Below are 18,745 nucleotides of genomic sequence, written 5' to 3' on the forward strand. Positions count from 1 at the left end.
GCCCCTCCCCCTCCCCTTCTCTATCGGTGTTCCCCTCCCCATCCTCCTCCCATTACCACCCTCCCCCCAAAAATCCCCTTCACTGGGGGTTCAGTCTTGGCAGGACCAAGGGCTTCCCCTTTTATTTCTAGTGGGTGCAGCTGGCGGCTGGCGGCTGGCATGTGCACATGCTCTCCCTGCTCGGCAAGAGTGGTTGGGGGGAGGGCCCGCGCCTGGGGTGAGTTGGAACTGGGGTAGAAAGGCATAGGGACTCCTAGGTGAGAATGCCAAGCTGCCTGCTGCTGCCTTGCAGTTCACTCAGAAAAGTCCTTGTTCCTGCTGCAGGGAGGAGAGTCTGGTGCCCACAAGATGGCTGAAGGGGAGCTGAACGCAGACAGTTTCACCACCTGCCTGCTGGAGGTACTAGGATATCATCCGGGAAAAATTGTGCAGATGACTGAAACAGAAGTCTCAGGACTGTGTATCACGTCTCCTGAAGTCTTGCTTAGACAGCCTATTCTTGGAATTGGAAGCTTCACCGAAGATTTGTGGAGATATTCATGGACAGTATACAGATTTACTGAGATTATTTGAATATGGAGGTTTTCCACCAGAAGTCAACTATCTTTTCGAAGCAGATTATGTGGACAGAGGAAAGCAGTCTTTGGAAACCATCTGTTTGCCATTGGCTTACAAAATCAAATACCTGGACATCTTCTTTCTTCCAAGAGGAAACCATGAGTGTGCTAGCATCAGCGGCATTTATGGATTCTATGATGAGTGCAAACGAAGTTTTAATATTAAATTGTGGAAGACATTCACTGATTGTTTTAACTGTCTGCATATAGCTGCCATTGTTGATGAGAAAATCCTCTGTTGTCGTGGAGGACTGTCACCAGACCCACAGTCTATGGAACAGATTCGGAGAATTATGAGACCCACTGGTGTACCTGATACAGGTTTGCTGTGTGATTTACTGTGCTCCGACCCAGATAAGGATGTACAAGGCTGGGGAGAAAATGACCGTGGTGTTTCTTTTACTTTTGGAGCTGATGTAGTCAGTAAATTTCTGAATCGTCATGATTTAGACTTGATTTGTCGAGCCCATCAGGTGGTAGGAGACGGATATGAATTTTTTGCTAAAAGACAATTGGTAACTTTATTTTCTACCCCAAATTCCTGTGGCGAGTTTGACAATGCTGGTGGTATGATGAGTGTGGATGAAACTTTGATGTGTTCATTCCAGATATTGAAACCATCTGAAAAGAAAGCTAAGTACCAGGATGGTGGGCTGGATTCTGGACGTCCTGTCACTCTACCTCGAACAGCTAAACCACCGAAGAAAAGGTGAAGACAGGAATTCCGGAAAGAGAAACCATCAGATTTGTTAAGGACATACTTCATAATATATGTGTGCACTGTAAAAACATCCAGCCATTGGACACCCTTTATGATGTCACACCTTTAACTTAAGGAGACAGGTAAAGGCTCTAAATTTTTTTTTCTAAAAGAAAGACGTGCTACACTGTATTGTAATAAGTATACTCTGTTACAATATTCAACAAAGTAAAATTCAAATTCAAAAGTATCCATTAACGTTCTATCTTCTCATATCACAGTTTTTAAAGTTGAAAGCATCCCAGTTAAACTAGCTGCGTTAGTTACCCAGATGAGAGCATGAAGATCCATCTGTGTCAAGTGGCTTTAGTGTTGCTTGGTTGTTTCTTTATTTTGGGCTTGTTTTGTTTAGTTGTTTTTGCTAGAATAATGGCATCTACTTTTCCTGTTCTTCCCTAATCATTTTAAAGAGTGAAAATGGGAAGAGCTTTAAAGACGTTCACTGACTATTACTTTCCTTCACTCATCTACTTAAGTAACTGTTGGATCTTACTAAGAAAACTGACGCCTCATAATAAAAAGGATATTTAGAGGTCGATAGGTTTTAAAAAGATACAAACTATTTGATCCAGTGATTTTAATCAAACAGTTTGACTGGGCAAACTTTGCAGCTGATAATGACGATTTTGCTTTTTACAAATTGCCAATGATTTGAATTTGTGCACTCTAACCTTTAATTTATTGATGCTCTATTGTGCAGTAGATTTCATTTAAGATAAGGCTCATATAGTACTATCCAAAACTAGTTGGTGATGTGATTATGTGGTACCTTGGCTTTAGGTTTTAATTCAAAGGAGACCCCTTTTGGCATGCTTAACTTTCTGGTATTACCCTCTCCTGCATTGGTTTTGTTTTTTTTTTGGGTTTTTGTTGTTGTTTGTTTTTTTTTTTGTTTGTTTGTTTTTAGATCCACAGAACATGAGAATTCTTTGTGAGGAGCCTTGGAAAGCTGGCTCTTCTTTCTCTCTCTCTGTGAAGGATGTGTTTAAATGAACGCTGGTCAGTGGGGCATTTTCAGCTCGGAGCACTGGGTGCGTCACTGGCTAATAATTGCCATGTGAATGTTGTTTTTGTCTGTAAGGCTATGTCACTAAGGATTTTTACTCTGAGCTTTCATAATCAAAGCTCATGTGTATAGACATGATTTGTAGTGAAGTACAGTAGAAATAATTTCTGCACATTAAAAAAATAAAGTGGATTTGTTATGTTACATTGGTATAATAAATCCATCAGGAGTCATGGAGAGTCCAACTTTTCTGAATTTAGACAGGGCAGCAATGTATTTCACTCTCATTGCTTCTTTAAATACAGTGGATATCTGACAGTAGTAACAGGGAGAGAATTGTGCTCCCTGGCAATGACCTTAGGTTCTTAGACCTCCTCTGATTTCTTCTAACTGTCAGTGTCATCCTTAGCTTTATACATTAGAGGTTGTGTGTTACAAACATTTTTCTACAATACCAAAACTGTTTGGAGCACGTAGACCAAGATTCAGCCTGTAACCTAATGGCACTTCTGGGGCGTTTGGTATTTCAGTTAGGGGAATTGATAAGTCTGTTGAACATGTCCTTCCTGGAAATGCGTTTTAAATCCAAAGTTGTTGGCCTAGAGTATCAGGGTAGGACATCTGAGTGTCTCCAATCACTCAAGTCTTGTGGATGGTGAATTTATCATCTGAGTTCTGAAACCACAGCGGTGAGGGGCCTGAAACCAAGCTGTACCCTGTTCAGCTGATAATAATCCTGGAGAAGCCATCTCCATGGTACATGTAAGCATGTGATGTCAGGCATAGGGAACACCTGGCTGCTTACATCTCTTGGTCTCTATAGAGTAGTGGGAGAACTGAGATCCCCTGAGGAGGCCTCTTAAGCATAGATCAAACTCCTTGCAGTGACACTGGGTTCCAGGCTTGTTCCCCTGTGCAGTCCTCACTGTGGTCTATGTATACTCTATGCATTCTCCCCATGCAGGTTCACTTGTATTCTTCTACCTACAGAGGCTGGTAGAGAAACATCATCCCCTGGAACTGACCTAAGCAAGAAGCAGGCCAAGAAGGAAAAGGAGAGGCTGATTAAAGAGCTGCAGCTCATTACCGAGAAGAGAAATGACCTCAGAGATCGCCTGAGGTTTCTGACAGAGAGATCCAAGAACAACAGGTATGAATTGCTCCAAATGCTCTTGTTTCATTCCTGGATCTGCAAGGTCACCTTCATCTTATCCTATTAAGGTTTTGGGTTCTAGAAAGCTGTGCCTCCCTAACCACTCTGTGCTAAACCTCACCTCCCATATAGAGGAGATTCAGAACCTGACCCTTCCTGAGGAGGGAGATGGAAAATGGACTCATCTGCTTCCATTTATTGAAAAGCAGAACTTGTGGTCTGAATGAAGAATTCAGGGATAAAGGCAGAGGAGAGTGAGTTCTCAGTGTGCATTTGGAAAGCCCTTGACAGCTGGTGGCTGTGCAAGATTGTAATTGCAGTGAGTTTATGGTGAGTCTCTGTACTTGCTAGGCAGGTGACTGAGTGCTGGAAGATCCAGGCAGCAGCCTGAGGGGCCTGGTCCCAAACTGTTCATCTCAAGCTTGTCTAGAAGTTCTCAGGCTCAGGCCTGTTTGTTATTGACTGTGTGTCTTACCCTCTGATACAGTAATGGTGCATGCATTTCTCCTGATTTTCACAGTGTTCTCTGTTTCCATATTTCTCTTTCTCTTTCTCTGACTCTGTTTACTTTTCTCTTTTTTTGTGGGTGTGTCTCAGTCTGTGTGTGGGCATCTGCATATATCCAAATGCATATGCCCATTTACATGTTTATATTTCCCTCCAAATTTGAGTCTAGGGGGTCTATGTCTTGGCCTAAGTATTTACCTGTGTAACACTTTCATGGTCATGTGAGTGCTTTTTTTGGGAGCCACACTGTCAACAGCACAATTCTTTGACTGTGTGGTCACATTTGTCTGTACAGTTGTATCCATTGGGCAGTTTATTGTTTTGTGGCCAGATCTGATCTCAACTCCATAATTATGTGTAGTGTCTGTCTCTACACTATGTTATTCAGAATGAAGAATTCCTGTTGTCAAAACAGGAAAAATCAAATCACATTTTCTGGGTGTGTAGGGGGGTGCCCGGAAGAGCTGTGGCTGAGGCTTTTGATAGGATAACTGACTTGACTCCAGGTCCAGTCCTCTGTATTGAACAAAGGGAGCCAGGGAGCCATCCATCTGGATGCTGAGCTTCCGGTGTCCTGGCCCCAGAAAAACAAGTTTCTGAAGCTGAAGAAGATCCCAATATATAGAATTCAGAAAGTGTCCTTCCAGTGCTGGGACCCACCCTGAGTTCATATATTCCTAAAAGCCGATGTTCATTGGATTCTATCATTTGGGGTCAGGCCCTACTTCAGGCCAAATCCATTATATGAAACACTGGAGAGAAAGGAGAAGGAGGTCATGTCAATTCTGCACAACATAGAGATGGAGAACACTGAGGTCCATGACAACATCCAGGAGCTGAAGAAGAAGATTACCTTCTCTAGGTAAGTACTAGTCAGAAAGGCTATCACTTGTGGAATGGCCATTTCTGACTTTCTTTGTTCTGGATTGGACGGTCTTCAGCTATGATTCTATCTCTTGTGCTGTTTACACATCAGTGTGCCAGGGCCATTAGGATTCAGTTTTCAGTTCCATAAAAGAGTGTTACTCATCCCAGGATTGTCTAGGCATCTTCAGAAGGCTCTAGATAGAACAGCAGTGATTGAAGTCAGCAGAAGGTTATTAGGCTGACCTGGACCTATGGTGTCACACCAGGTTTTACAACACTCAGTGCGTGGACCACATAGTTAGTTAGCATGACCTTCCCTTGGTTCTACTGACCTCCTTTGAGGGTGTTTCCCTTCTAATAATTGATGTTACTCCCATGCTTTGGGATTACATGGATAGTTGTAGAACCCTTGTTCTTTTTGAGAGATTTGGACCCTATTTGATACTTGGGTCACAGAAAAAATTTCTTCTTCCCTGAATTGGCTGTTTCCTGTTTCTGCAGAAGCCTTATATGTATCAAGATGTATTCTACGTCTTCATGGGTATCTGGGTTCTAGGGTTGTTAGTGGGACTTGGAAGTAGGAATGGGAGAAAGGGGCAGCATGATCTTACTATGCAGAATGTATTTCCAGTATCCTGCTCAGCCAGCTCCTGACGCAGAACACATGTATGAAGAACTTTGTCACATCTATGCAGGAGAGCAAGGTGGTACAGACTGATTGTGCACTGATACAGAAATATTTGATTGAATTGAACAAGAACGATAAATATTAACAGGAGAAGACCAGCAACTGCCAGACCCCAACAATATCTGGTAGGAATAAGCAGCTGTGTGAGCTTAACAATATCTGATACCATTTTCCAATTTCATACTTCTTTGCTTTCCCCTATAATCTTTCTAATTTACACTCCCAACCATCCAACCATGTCCTGTAATGGAATTGTTCATTGCTCTGCCTATGCACAAATATTCTGGGAAGTTAACCACTTTTCAGAAACTGAACTATTGGCAAGTATATTTTGCTTCTGTTTTTGAAGCTGCAGTCCACATGGCATGTCTGTGCGATATGCTATGTAGAGTTTTGAACAAGTTCTTGGTCCTGTGACAAATGACATTTTGTGGTCATGTGACCTCCTAGGTAGGAAGCACCTTTGTGGGATAAGAACCAATTGCAAATGGCAAATTCATCCTTGTCATTGACTTTTATCTTGGTGACGTATGGACATCTCCTTTCTTCCTGCAACCCAATGAGGTCTCTTCCCATTGCCTTGTTCTTGCTTTGGTATAAGTCTGAGCCCAGATTGGCAGCCCACATTACTGTGAGGCTTGCTGGAGATTTTGCCCTGCCCACACAGTTAGCAACAATGATAGCAGTTAAAAGGTCCATGTACTGTCCAATAGAACTGAGGTGGTAGAAGGCAGCATTCTGACAGCTGACTTGCATTTCCCCACCAAATCAGTGTCTGAATAACTGCCTTCCTCTCCCAGGTCTCAGAAAGTGCAAGAGAGCTGGAATTGGACACACACCAGTAAGAGAGCTTCCTGAAGAATAAGTTGCTTTCTCAGGAGTCCCCGGTTGACTGCCATCCTGACTATTAACATTTTTTGGATGAGTATTCTTCCTCATAGTTAATTTGTCATTGCTTAGAGACACTAAATTTATATATCACAAAGCCAGCCTGACTGATTGAGGTCTTACTCACTTTCTTCTTTAGAAAACACCACTTGAGAGACAACTTGTGGGACTGCCTTTCATTATGTGTGCTAGAGGAGAAACAGCAATGCATCTGTGCTTCTAAATGTTCATTAAGAATATGCTGTTTAGAAATATTTTGTTATGATTTTCATTGAAGTTTTCTGTTTGTTGTTTCATATTTATATGTTCTTGTTACTATTTTCATTTTTAAAATACTTTTAAATAATTATATTACTTCATTTTAATCCTTTTTTGTTGTAAATTGTATTTCTTATCAATAAAAATTGATTTTAATCTCTTGACTCTTAAAACTATCATTCTTATTCAAGGGTTCTTTCCCCTCCTGTGGACTTAGAACTGACAGCTAGAGATGGATCTCTGCATGTTCCAGGGAGCCTGGGCTAAATAGTGAATTCAAAGCCAGCAATGGGTACCCAGTGTGATAGTGTCATTTGTGTGGAAGGTGTGGCTTTTTCTCATATGCACACTTTACTATGTAATCACTGCCATACTTTACCCATGCTGTCATGTGTTCTGCTTATCTTAACATATAACAGTCTACAGCTCACATTCATTTTTGACCCTGTGCCCCACATATTGAGTAATATACACTCATAGCTGTACAGCTGCAGAAAAATTGACAACATTCTCAAAGGAATACAGAAGTAATCCTAATGGAGAACCATTTGCTTCAGCTTTTCTTACAATACAGCATCGATATTAACCCCAGAGATTATGACCTTCAATGTCATGCTGGGAAACAGGTTTTGACAGATGCTCTTGTCCTTGACCATAAGTATGCTGTGTTTTTATTGGTGTAGATTAGACTTAGTTTTATCATTTATGTCAATGGGTCTTTTTTTCTACTGTCTGTCTGTGGCCTGTCCTGGGTGAATTTCCCTCATAGTCCAAAGGAAGGAATCCCATTCCCCGTTGTATATTATTGTTAGGGACCATGTGGTTCCTCTGAGAGAACAGCCGATGCTCTAACCTGTGAGTCGTCACCACAGCTTCTTCAGGTGGCTTTTGTCTTTCCAGGGCAGGTGCTGTATTAGGTAGACACGATCACCTCCAATTAAATAGAGAGATCTCAGGAGATGTGTATTCACAGGGAACTTACTGAGCTGTGCATGCTCAATGTGTTAGGTTGTGTTACAGGGCTCTGGTGTCCCCACTGCTCATTGTGGGTCAGGGTCATCCTCCAGCATCACTTAGTTTCCATATTAGAGCAGATCTTTCAGCTGTTGTCAATGATGACAATATGTATTATGCACATCTGACAAAATACAGAATAGAAACTAGCTTCCTGTAGCCCAGCTTGGCATAAGGAGTTCTTTTGATTGTTAGCAAGAAAATTATCTTAATCTAAGCAGTTTAGGGAGGAACCTCAAGGGCACCCATAGTGAATGTAGCCAGCAGCTGTGAACACAGGTTTCTTTTGGAGAGCAGGCCTTTGCAAGCCCAGAACCTAGGTGGGACAGTTCAAGCTACCCTTTTCCACGGCCAATCTGGGATCATATGGAGAATGTATTTTTTCCAGGTGACAGATTTCCAATTTATGGAATTGAACTAACTTACTGAGAGTGGAGGTGACTCAGAGAGTTAAAGTACAGAAGGAATAATCCAGATGTCCACAAAAGCTTGCTGTCACCCCAGGGCTTTTAAAAGCTCAGCAGCTAGAGAATCAATGTAGTCTTTGGTTATTCTCAAGCTTAGGTCTTCTAGCCATTATAAGCTGACCATGACACAAGAAGAGTCATCCGTATCAGAATAGAAAATAGTAGCTAGATTTACTCCACACTATCACATTACTACTGTATTTGAGGTTCTCAGTTACTATGGAAGAACCTGGAAGAGGCCTGGGTCTTACTACACATAATTTATGTCCACATTGTCAGCTGAGAGTCTTCATACAGCCTGCTCAGCAATTTTGTAGAAGATCAATAGTGTTCCAGCAAGCACAATGTGATTAGGAAATCGGGGGATCCCAGGAGCCTCTCTGACTTTTAGCCCTCCATGCACTGTCAGATGCAGCCAAAGGACAAGGGGCTATTGGTTCCAGGACTCTCCACATCCCTGTTGGGGTGCCATGCCCAGCCTGGAGAATGAGGGTCGGCTCTGCTGCCCCCAGTCCCTCATGCCCAGAGCCTATCCACTGGCTGGCTGGGCTTGGCTTTCCTCTGCCTGGCTCTCCTTTGCCCTACCCTGCCCTGCCTTGGCTTACCCTGTTGGCTCTCACTACTTAGTACAAAGAATTTGAGATTTGGGCTCCATGGCCCTGCACTCATAGCCTCTGGGAAGCAAGGGGAACCAAAGGGACAGACCCCAGGCCTGGCCCTGGAGACTTGTGTCTCCCCCTACCCAGAGGTGGATTCCACAGTTCTCCACTCCAAGTTTAGTTTTCAGGGACCCCAGCAGGTGGCACTCTTTGCTGAGCCTCACATGTGAGCCTGGGATAGTGGTGGGATGTAAAGTTGCTGGAAGTCTTTCAGAAAGATTCAGGCCTTTCTCAAACTCTCTGACCATCCAGTGCCCTCCCTGGTTCACCCGCCCTGGGGAAGGTGGGAATCCACTTTTCCCTGTCCTGTGTGACTTTCCCTGCAGACTGGGCTCTCCTGCAGGAGATACTTTCACATGCTTCTTTAAAAGCACCTGTTCCTCAGATCTAGATCAGCTGTGAAAACAGGCTTCTTCAAGTCAGTCAAGAGCTCCCCCTCCCAGCTCAGAGCTGCAACAACATAGGTTCCTCCAGCCCCAGTGCTGGGTGGGTCCCCCAAAGGACTTAGAGCAAAGCGCCCCTTCTGAGAAGTGGCTTAGAACAGAAGGTTTAGAAGTGAGAGCCAACCCCAAGTGCTTCTTCCAGGAGAAAGCAACTAGCTCTCCCTTTGAAACAGTGGTGGCTCCCACATGATCCAGTTGTGTGACTAAAGAAGATTTTCTGGTACTTAGTTGCCCAGTCAGAGTGGGGCTACATTCTTGATCCATGCTCATTCCTACAAGGAAAGTTCCTCCTCCCCACCCAGGCTTTGAGTTGAACCCAGGTACTTAAAGGATCAACAGACCAGAGAGAACAGAATGCATCCCAGGGGAGAGGAGAGGCCAGAATGATTTTAAACTGGAGAAAACCCCCATATCCGCCATCTAACAACTTTAGGGTTTGTGCATGTGTGGACTTCAGAATCTTAAGGTCACATTTTCTGATAACACTGTTAGGAGAAGCAGAAGTCTACTGTGGGTGGGATTGTCCCAGGCAGGGAGGGCATCTGAGTCTTCAGGCCTGGCCACCCTCTGTGTTCTCCTGAAAATAATTGTTGGTCTGCTGTAAATATGAAGTGAGAATTGTTTTTTGTCAACTCAAACGGATGACATTTCAAGTCTCACACACTATGTGACTTTACACACAGGGGACTTGAACTTACTTCTAGAGAAGTGACTGTGGGACATCAGAGGGAAACCATTCTTGACTTTAGCATTCTGTCTGTATCAGAGACTACAGGGACTGGCTTCCTGGACAGACATGTCCAAGCAGACTCACATTGTTATGGGGAAAACCTAAGGCAAGAAATGTCCTGGGGACAGTGATTTCAGATTGTCCCTTAAGCCAGGAATATCTCTTGTCATTAAGGCTGCTAAAAGATGTAACTAGTTCAGGGCATCTCTACTCTGACAACTGTTCCAGGTTCTCCTGAGAAGGCCTTACTTTAAAAGTATTTCACAGAGCAATGTTTCTCAACCTGTGCGTCTCGACCCCTTCCCAGGCCCTTTTTTTCTGATACTTTGCCTATCAGATACCTTGCATATTATGTCTTATAAGAACAGCAATATTAGTTACAAAGTCGAAAAGAAATAATTTTATGGTGGGGGTCACCTCAGCATGAAGAGCTGTATTAAAGTTTTGCTGATCTACCAGTGTTGAGAACCACTGCCATAGGAGCTCACACATGGGAGCAGACTCCTCAGAGGAGTAGAGACCCATGGCAAGGGATCCTGTGTCCCACCCTAGGACCAAGAGGCAGAATCTATCCCAGGAGTCTGTGGGTTCACCTTGTCTTAAATTCTCCCAGGTTGAAGAATAGCATTGATCATCTCAGCAGAGTCAGCTTGCACATCCCACATCAGGCCCATTGATTCCCTGTACAGAGAAGGATGTGGGTCTAAGTGACAGCCAGTGAGACTGAGGGGACCCTGATACTCATTTGCTTTGAGCTGTGGTTTCTTCACCTGTAAAATGGAGGTGTTTCTGCTGAATTGGGTTGTTGTGGAGATTAACAGAACATACAACCTGCTCAGTGTCTGCCTGGCATGGACACCTGTTGGTTAGATGGAAGATGTCGATGGTGACGAAGTTAAAAGTAGAATCTCTAGCCCGATAGTGTTAGACGCCGGGCGCCATACAGGTGTAAGCATTTTGTGAATCTAAGACCACCTCAAATTAAATCGAAGACTCTTGTTTTAAATTAAAAAAAAAAGAATCAAGTATAAATTACTAATATGAAATAATCATAATCAGAATTGAGCTAATTCCTGTGAAGACATTTAGTTTTTTCATTCCTCTCTCCTTGAGGACTTCTTATGTATCTTTCCAAAATGTATTGGTCACACAAATGGTTCCCAGCGGGTGTGATCTCTCTCTGTCCATGGGCCTTCCCAAAAGCAGCAGAGCTGATGTGTTCTTTTACAAAACAAAATTCCAGACATTAAGTTTACCAGTGAAGTCTCAGGAGTCAGATGCTGAATTCAAGTAAAGCTTCCAACTGTCCTTCCTAATTCACTGTTCCCCCAGAAGAAGACCATTGTAGCTCCCTCTGCACACTTTCTTAAAAATCCTTCAACTCAAAGACTTTCCATTGCCTTAGTCATCTTCATTGCCTTTCAAGATATGCCTTGATCTCCTCTGGACCTAAGTGCACTTTTTACCTTTGCAATGAAGGTGTGTGGTAGGTGAGTCGTACGGTAATAAAGTCCATGTTTGCAGTAAACAAACAACTTTTGCTTTAAATGTCTGTGCCTTGGCGATGCTATACCACACACTAGTTTTTCATTAAATAATACATTCATAGAGATCACTGTGTGATCTAATATTTTGTGACATAACTTAGGAATGTTCTCTTTATTATAGAAATCAAGTTCTCTCATGTGTATTCAGGTCTTTTTCTGTCATGTCTGAGTACATCATCATGGGAATCCCAAGGGACATCAAACCTGGGCTTTTGAAACTGTTGCATGTGGCCAACCAGGAACACAAAAACACCCAGGAGACTACTGATAATTGACACATGTAAATTAACCTACCTATTTTCATATAGTTTATGGGAAGAGGTCACCATTTCTGAACAAGTCTCATTACCAATGGTATAATAAATGGAAAAGTTGGGGTCAAGGAGGTCACCCCACTAAGCACAAAACACCCATCTCAGATAAACATGTATGGTTTACTGAAGCCAAAACATCCATGAATTTCAGGACACAATTAAATGTTGAAACCTAAGGATAATAGATATAGAAGAGAATTAAGATTTCCAGTTCATAAACACCAGTAAACACCTTCAAAAAATCATAGCAGAAAACTTCCATAAGGTAAACAAAGAAAAGGCCATAAAGGTACAACAAGCCTACAGAACACCAACCTAATTGTACCAGAAAAAATTCCTCCATTCGCACAATAACTAGAACACTAAATGCACAGATCAAGGAAAGAATATTAAAAGGGTAAGGTATAAACATCCAGTAACAAAAAAAATTCAGACCTATCTGAATTACACCAGAGTTCTCAACAGAGACTCTAAAGGTCAGAAAATCTTGGGCAGATGTAATGCAGACCCAGGCTCCTATATCCAGCATAATCCTCAATCACCATAAATGGAGAAACCAAGATATTTCTTGTCAAAACCAAATTTAATGAATAAATCTTTTTTCTTTTTTCCGGAGCTGAGGACCGAGCCTAGGGCCTTGAGCTTGCCAGGCAAGCGCTCTACCACTGAGCTAAATCCCCAACCCTACAAAACCAAATTTAAACAATACTTTTCTCTAAGAAAGCACAACAGAGGATAATAGGAGTAAAACCCCGAGACAATGAGCTAAACTATACCCAAGAAAAACCAAGAAATTAATCTTCTCTCAATAATTTCAAAAAAGAGAAGCACACAAACATAACTTCACCTATAACCAGAAAAAGAAGAGAAAGCAGCAATCATTGGCTTTAATATCTGACCAGATCCTCTTTCTCTAATCCGCAAGCTCCTAGGGACCAAACTGCCAGCCAAAGTGTATGCAAGGATGGCTCTATGGTTCTAGGTGAGGCCTGTTGCCCCACCAAAGGGAGATCCTAGAGGTGTGAGGTGGGAATGGATATGTGTGGGTGGGGAGCACTGTCATATAGGCAAAGCTGAGCAGGAATGGGATGTAAGGTTTGATGAGGGGAGTGTGGAAAGCAGGACAATACTTGAAATGTAAATAAATAAAACAACCAATTAATAAAAAATAGCCAAAAATAAAATAGCCAAAGTAAAAAGGTAAATGGAAATTAAACCAAACCAACCAACCAACCAAACAAACAAAAAATCCCTGTGGTGGATTGGCCTAATTTTGCTTGTATTTTAATGCTAATTTGTTGAACTCAAGACTGGTTAACCCTGAAAAACTGACCCTGCTCCCAGTTAACTGTGTTTATAAAGAAGCCAACAGCCAACAGCTGCACAGCAGAGAGATGGGGGAAGGGAGTTTCTGAGGGCTTTGCTAGAGAGGATCATGAGGAGGGAAGAAGGAAGAAGAAGCTGCCAAAGAATAAAGGAAGAACATGTGTGATGGAGAGGAGAGAGGAAGAGGACAGCAGCCATGGTTAAGGGAGAGGAGAGCCTGGTCCTGAGGGCTGTCCAAGTGCAACAAAGAGCAGCCAAGATGCTACACAGTCAGTAAGAGCAGCTCTTAGGGGAGCAGAGATCAGCAGAGACCCCAGACCAACAAGCTACGCAAGCCAAGCTCAGCCTCCACCCAAACTCCCTCTCAATATCCCGTGTCCTCCATGGGCCTGGCCTCAGCGTGTGTCCTGCGTCAGCACATGTGTCTGTCTCAGCTGACATCACTCTGCCCATCAGCCCGAGCCCAAGGAAACATCGAGAAACTACACAGCCCACCAAAAGGGTTTTTGCTGTGGTTCTATGAAGTCCCAACAAATGCAGCTCAACTACAGAATGCAAGGCAGACCAATGCATGTGTGTCCTTAGTGCAGAACCCTTTATCACGTGTCCTTTCACATGCGTGCTTTAGCAGAACATCCTTTTACCTGTGTCTGCTTCAGTGAAACGTTCCTTCACACATCTGCCTTAGCCTTTCACCTGTGTCCACTTCAGGGAACCACTCCTTCAGGTGTAGAATTTCACAAGATTAGCAAACCGCATACAGAACATTGAGAACAAAACGGTGTGTGGTCAGCATGTCCTTGAGCCAAGTCCCTTCTCCTCGTCAGTGACAGCAGGCGTGTTACAGCAACAATATGAAATGGCTGGCAGACATGGAATAAAATGGCAAAGGTATTCTGGGGGATGTCCCACCGTACCAGTCACCCGCTCAGCTGAATTTTTAAGTTGTGATGTTACAAGTGAAAATACTCGACCTTCAAACGCTGAGAGAGCCCATTATAATATGAACTATATAAACTAGGCCAAGACCGCCTCTAGGGCAAAGGCCCTCAGCCTGGGGGTCGTGACCCACACAGGGTCTCCTATCAGATAGTTTACACTACAATAAAGATTCATTACAGTAGCAAATTTACAGTTGAGAAGTAGCAACAAAATAATTTTGTAGTTGGGGTCACCACAGCATGAGGAACTGTTCTAAAGGGTGGAAGCGATAGGAAGGTTGAGAAACACTGCTCTAGGAATTTATGTTTTCTTTCTCTTTCATATTTTTCAGACAGAATCTCAAACTGTATCCGAGATTGGCTTGGCTTGGAACACGTGTGTAGTTCATGCTGGTATCAGACTTATGGCAATTCTCCTGCTTCAGCCTCCTACTCAGGAGCCTACCAGGGTGAGATCACAACCAGGGATAATGTGATTGCTATTCTTGGCTGTCAACTTGACTGTACCTGGAATTAACTAATGCCAAATGGCTTGATGCGCTGTGAGGGGGATCTCTATCTCTCTCTCTCTCTCTGTCTCCTTCCTTCTTTCTTTTTTCCTCTCTTCAACCCCCGCCTCTTGGTCCTCCTCCTCTTCTTTGTTTTTTTTGAGACAGGGTTTCCCTGTGTAGCTCTGGTTGTCCTGGAATTCATTTTGTAGACCAGGCTGGCCTTGAACTCAGAGATCCACCTGCCTCTGCCTCCTGGGTGCTGAAGCTAAAGGCATGAGCACCATTGGATATTTTTCTTAATTAAATTATTTGAAGCAAGAAGACCTACTTCTGATCCAAATCTTTGAGATGAGAAGATAAATCTTTAATTCAGATCTTTTGAGATGGAAAGGCCCACCTCTAATCTGGACCACACCTTCTTTTTAAATTTTTTTCATCTTTATTAACTTGAGTATTTCTTATTTACATTTCGATTGTTATTCCCTTTTCCGGTTTCCAGGCCAACATCCTCCAACCCCTTCCCCTCCCCTTCTATATGGGTGTTCCCCTCTCCATCCTCCCCCCATTACCGCCCTCCCCCCAACAATCATGTTCACTGGGGGTTCAGTCTTGGCGGGACCAAGGGCTTCCCCTTCCACTGGTGCCCTTACTAGGATATTCATTGCTACCTATGAGGTTAGAGTCCAGGGTCAGTCCATGTATAGTCTTTAGGTAGTGGCTTAGTCCCTGGAAGCTCTGGTTGGTTTGCATTGTTGTTCATATGGGGTCTTGAGCCCCTTCAAGCTCTTTCAGTCCTTTCTCTGATTCCTTCAACGGGGGTCCTGTTCTCAGTTCAGTGGTTTGCTGCTGGCATTTGCCTATGTATTTGCTGTATTCTGACTGTGTCTCTCAGGAGAGATCTACATCTGGTTCCTGTTGGCCTGCACTTCTTTGCTTCATCCATCTTATCTAGTTTGGTGGCTGTATATGTATGGGCCAAATGTGGTACAGGCTATGAATGGGTGTTCCTTCTGCCTCTGTTCTAAACTTTGCCTCCCTATTCCCTCCCAAGGGTATTCTTGTTCCCCTTTTAAAGAAGGATTGAAGCATCTGCATTTTGGTCATTCTTCTTGATTTTCATGTGTTCTGTGCATCTAGGGTAATTTGAGCATTTGGGCTAATATCCACTTATCAATGAGTGCATACCATGTGTGTTTTTCTGTGATTGGGTTACCTCACTCAGGATGATATTTTCCAGTTCCATCCATTTGCCTATGAATTTCATAAAGTCATTGTTTTTGATAGCTGAGTAATATTCCATTGTGTAGATGTACCACATTTTCTGTACCCATTCCTCTGTTGAAGGGCATCTGGGTTCTTTCCAGCTTTTGGCTATTATAAATAAGGCTGCTATGAACATAGTGGAGCATGTGTCTTTGTTATATGTTGGGGCATCTTTTGGGTATATGCCCAAGAGAGGTATAGCTGGATCCTCAGGTAGTTCAATGTCCAATTTTCTGAGGAACCTCCAGACTGATTTCCAGAATGGTTGTACTAGTCTGCAATCCCACCAACAATGGAGGAGTGTTCCTCTTTCTCCACATCCTCGCCAGCATTTGCTGTCACCTGAGTGTTTGATCTTAGCCATTCTGACTGGTGTGAGGTGAAATCTCAGGGTTGGTTTGATTTGCATTTCCCTTATGACTAAAGATGTTGAACATTTCTTTAGGTGTTTCTCAGCCATTCGGCATTCCTCAGCTGTGAATTCTTTGTTTAGCTCTAAGCCCCATTTTTTTTAATAGGGTTATTTGTCTCCCTGTGGTCTAACTTCTTGAGTTCTGTGTATATTTTGGATATAAGCCCTCTATCTGTGGTAGGATTGGTAAAGATCTTTACCTAATCTGTTGGTTGTTGTTTGCACCACACTTTCTGCTGGCAGCTCATATCAAGGACATGGAAGAAGGAAGTTTGCTTTATTAATTTGCCTACTTCTTCAGGATTCCTGCATGTACTGAAGACCAGCTGAAATATCCAGCCTTATGGACAAAACCGTTGGGGTCCAGGAGTTGCCCCATAAACCATACAATCTCTGACCTCACTTACACAGGGATGGTTTATTGAATGCCCACCCTAAGACTGATCATCAGAGTCCTAGCTGAGAATTTGTCAGGCTATGACCCTGGACATTTTTCTATGTCAGTTTATAAAGACGAGAACTGTGAGCTCATAGGCAGGTGCTGGAAGGGCTGTCTGGTTGTCAGCCCTGACTCAAGCCATTTTAGACAACAAAGGTTCATACTGACTTTTTATCTGTTTAAAGATTTATTTATTTATATATAAATACACTGTAGCTGTCTTCAGACACACCAGAAGAGGGCATCAGGTCTCATTACAAATGGTTGTGAGCCACCATGTGGTTGCTGGGATTTGAACTCAGGACCTCTGGAAGAGCAGTCAGTGCTCTTAACCATGGAGCCATCTCTGCAGCCCTCATATTGACCTTTAATTTTATGAGTCCTACATGAAGCTTATACTTAAGAAATTTAAGATTAAGAAACCTCACAACATAAAGAACTTCCTCCCGGTGGTTCGGGAATGGGTGGGTGGGGGAGCACCCTCGAGGAGGCTGGGGAAGGGGGTGGAATGCAGGGTTTTTGGAGGGGAAACTGGAAAGGGGGTTAACATTTGAAATGTAAATAAACAAAATAACCAATAAAAAAAACATACACAAGTTATGTGATCATGCCTGACCCTGCTCTGAGTTAAATTATTTTCAGACAACAATGACAGGCGGACATATTACAGCAACAATATGAACTATCTGGCAGGCATGGAACAAAATGGCTACAGCTATGCGAGGGGTATTGGCTTCAACAGGGGCAACTACTGCGTTTTGGACCTTCCATTCCTTGTTGAATTAGCTGTACCACAGCCTATAAGCCATTCTAATACATTTTCTTTCTCTATATACAGAGTCATTCTAGGAGGGATGATTGGTTATGCATTGTTAAATGCAATGCTGATCATGAAACCCCATCACTTCCACAGCAATATGCCAGTGTAAGTAAGTTACTGAACAACTGAACAAAAATTAAAATTTACTGCATTTATTGCGTGTGTCAGCAGGCATAGGGAACACCTGGCTGCTTACATCTCTTGGTCTCTATAGAGTAGTGGGAGAACTGAGACCCACTGAGGAGGTCTCTTAAGCGAAGACCAAACTCCTTGCAGTGACACTGGATTCCAGGCATGTTTTCCTGTTTAGGCCTCACTGTGGTCTATGTACACTCTATACATTCTCCCCATGCAGGTTCCCATGGACTGAACTCAGAAAGGTGGGGTTGGGAGAAAGATGTATGGTTAAATAGCCCACCAGGTTCACATTGTGTCAGCTTGATTTAATCTAAGGACAAAGAAGTGGAGTATCTCTGATGGTTTTCTTCTAAACCCTTGAAAGGATCACTGGGATTTGACCTCAGTACTTCATACTTCTTGCTGGGTCAGTGAAACTCAAGGAAGCTTGAGATTGTCATAGGCACAGTATTAGGCTAGATATACTGAGTAGATGATACTAAGTTGTTCAGATGGTCATACCTATTTGCATGCGTTCTTAATGTGGACCTAAGGAAAGAGAGATTAATGTCCTGAGAATAGAAAAATCATTTCTACCTTTCCAGACTGAAAGACTTGTAGGGAGAGAATGGTAAATAATCAAGAATTCATAGATGATGCTTTGAATGAAGGGTGGGTTTCTGTGCTGGTTTTAGACAGGGTCTCAAGTATCACATGTTGCCCTCTCCCTGGCTGGCCAGGTTCACTTTGAGCTCAGATAAATCTGCTTCCACTTTCCAATAGATAGGCTTACAAGAGTGGCCTCCAATGTGAGGACAGCATTAGCCTTTGACAGTTGAGGTGTGTAACCCACAACTATAGTTTTAGCCACTTTTTTCCATGTCTAGCAGCTATTTCAGATTGTTGCCGTTCTATGCCTGACAATCAAGGACGCAGAAAAATAACCTGATAGAGAGCAAGGACATGGTGATCACATCCTTTCCTCTGCGGTATGTTCTGGATGAGGCTTGTTAAAATT

The 18,745-nt window shown here is 43.0% G+C and overlaps 1 pseudogene across 1 annotated transcript; it reads left to right on the forward strand.

Annotated features, from left to right (window-relative positions):
• The first annotated feature begins 272 nt into the window (after positions 1 to 272).
• On the forward strand, positions 273 to 6,914 carry LOC134478873 (serine/threonine-protein phosphatase PP1-beta catalytic subunit-like; annotated as a pseudogene). Its single transcript, XR_015643986.1, has 5 exons — positions 273 to 1,460; positions 3,374 to 3,533; positions 4,762 to 4,905; positions 5,542 to 5,723; positions 6,399 to 6,914. The product of XR_015643986.1 is annotated as a serine/threonine-protein phosphatase PP1-beta catalytic subunit-like (transcript).
• The last annotated feature ends 11,831 nt before the right edge of the window (positions 6,915 to 18,745 follow it).

This window comes from Rattus norvegicus, chromosome 19 (assembly GCF_021556685.1).
Source record: "Rattus norvegicus strain SHRSP/BbbUtx chromosome 19, alternate assembly SHRSP_T2T, whole genome shotgun sequence".
In the NCBI taxonomy this organism is placed as follows: Eukaryota; Metazoa; Chordata; class Mammalia; order Rodentia; family Muridae; genus Rattus; species Rattus norvegicus.